The 2,575-nt window shown below is 44.8% G+C and overlaps 1 long non-coding RNA gene across 1 annotated transcript in view; it reads left to right on the forward strand.

Moving 5' to 3' along the window:
* The first annotated feature begins 237 nt into the window (after positions 1-237).
* LOC112486830 (uncharacterized) overlaps positions 238-2,575 on the forward strand; it is a 4,895-nt gene continuing 2,557 nt past the window's right edge. The window contains exon 1 of the long non-coding RNA XR_003049365.1: positions 238-468. This is a non-coding gene — a long non-coding RNA (uncharacterized LOC112486830). The remainder of the gene's footprint in view (positions 469-2,575) is intronic.

Below are 2,575 nucleotides of genomic sequence, written 5' to 3' on the forward strand. Positions count from 1 at the left end.
GCTCAGACTGCTGTTGTTAAACATCAGCCCGTGTGTCAGCGAGATCTTACTGGACTTTAAATGACAACAAAGCCACTTCAGAAATATTATTAATCTGGATTATAGACTAAATGACCCTAAATTACCTTAAAAGTTTTGCACCAAGACTGAAAATTAACCCTGTGTTTACCTGCCTGATTAATCTCCCCTGCCAGAGTCAGAGATCTACACACATCCACATCAACACTCTCCACTACAGGGGCCGTCTTGCCCCCCAGCTCTGCTCTCAGCTATATTTATCTGCACTCTCACCATAAAAGGTTGCGACTGCTGCCTGGACACCCTGACCAGGGCCAACATTATTTTCGTTGTGTCGACCGCAGCCCTGTGAGCACCTACCTGTAGGGTCTGCTGGGGTATCAAGCTCTAGGTGTGGGGTTGGATCATATTTGCCTGTAAAGCTTCAAGTTTGAGGAGTTTTGGCGGGGGGTAAGTGAGCGACCGTGGTGCAGAAACAACACCAGATGCAGTTAGCTGGCTGCTAGTTGAGTTGTTCTATAATGTACGTCTGTGAAAGCATGATGGGAATGTGCCTGATTGCCTGAATCGTATACAAAAAGCTTGTTAGTTAACGATACAGTTTTAGAACATCATTAAGAACTATGTGCATTTGTGACTAGTTATAGTTAAAGTGAACTTATTCTAGTAAGAATAAGTTGATGATTGACCTGCTCTTGAACATCAACTAACCAGAAAGACAAGCAGGGAACTTGGAATTCAGGGCGTAACCGGAGAGCGGCCTGCAGCATGTCTGGATCAATACCACTCTACCAGAAGCAACATCGTCACTACGACCGTGGGTACCGTAACAAGGAGACTCAGTCCACAATGAGTCAGTACCAGTCCAGCAGCAAATACCTGGCTGGTAGCAGCTCCTTCTCCACCAACAGGAGCAGCAGAGGGTAAGGTGGTGGGGGGTTTAAGACCACCATGGAGGGTCCTAACCCAACTACGCTACCAACACCAACACCAACCCTCTCAACCTGCACCTGCACTATCACCAGAATGACATCATGTGACCGCTTCAATTCCTGCATTACTGTCTGCATGGTTTCATGAATGCTGCTGCTTGATGCCCGTCATTAAACTACTACAAACCAAACTGAACCATTGTTCAGCTACTGTACACTGGGAGGAAATAAACAGTTATGTAATGACTGTGCTGTTGTGTATGGAACTGACAGAAATAGAACTTTGACCCTATATGCATTCCAGTGTCGGGGGGCATGTTGAGAAGTGATAGTTTGTCAGTCTTCTTCAGTGTATCACAGACAAACTACTAGTGATATAACCATATGGAGCAGGGAGCCAACAGTGGGGTCAACTCTGCTGGTTGAAAAATGAACTACATGACCAGGGTTTAAAATTATTGTGATGCTGATGTAGTTGATTATTATGTTATGACGCTTGGCACTATTTTCTTTAAAGTTCAGTCCAAATTAGACCAGGACTGAATAAACATAGAGGCAAAAATATGTTAATGATTTGAAAAATGTAATGTTTTGGTCCAGGTTTGTTGATACCTATTTTGCTATGTTGCCTATTTATTGCATTCACTGTATTGCACTTCTACTGGAGTATTTAAGTTGCACACAGAGGTAAAGCTGAAGCAGTCAGCTGATCGTCTTTGATTAGATCTGATTATGAGATTTCCTAAAAAAACAAATATGAAGGCAGCTGATGTCTGTACCAGTCCTACGGCCGGACTATAAAATCCTCTCACGGTGTAAACACTTTTGATAGCACATGGCACTGTCCTGCTATAAAGACGAACATTAAGTGATGATGGTTTTACAGGCTGCGTGGTCATCGTGATGCGGCGGTGCTACGTGTAAAACTGTAGACCTTCGCATTAAAATAACCAGCTATGATTAGAGATAATGACACTGCAGCGCAGCCCGGATCCTGAAGAGTCCAGAGGATGTGAGTGGTTACAGCGACCCAGATAGATAGGGGAAAAATGAGGGTAGCTGCCCCCTCACCCTTCTTGCCCCCGCTGCCATATCAGGTCCATGTTATCTCCCACTTTGAGCTCCAACACTCAACTCTCCAGTCCTCTACAGTGACAAGGCAAATCTCTGACTTAAATTTCCATTGGACTCCAGTTTACCTAGACCACACCCCAAGACCCCAAGACCTGACCCATCAAGAACTGATGGGGTGAATGTTTCTCTTGACCAGGGAACATTGGAACTGTTTGTTAGTGTGGAGAGATGAGGTACTACAGGCTGATACTCTGACCTTCTTGTGTTGGATTGGTGGTTTTGGTTCAGTCTTGACCAATGTAGGACTCCAAGGTTTCTGAGGTAAAGCCAATAGTTGTGGTCGATGTTGTGAGAGTCTAATAATAAACAGGTTTATTTTCACAAACTAAAAAAGGTGTGAAAACCAGTATCATCTGGACTAAACCATCAACGCTACCACCTCACTGAACCCTGTTCTACCACCTCATCTGCCCCCCCCCACCCCTTCCCCTTCACCTATTCATTCATTGTCTCGTCAAGCGCTCGGGACCAGTGCCCTTGTCTCTGTCTAG

The sequence above is a fragment of the Cynoglossus semilaevis genome, chromosome 3 (genome assembly GCF_000523025.1).
Source record: "Cynoglossus semilaevis isolate Cse_v1.0 chromosome 3, Cse_v1.0, whole genome shotgun sequence".
Taxonomy (NCBI): Eukaryota; Metazoa; Chordata; class Actinopteri; order Pleuronectiformes; family Cynoglossidae; genus Cynoglossus; species Cynoglossus semilaevis.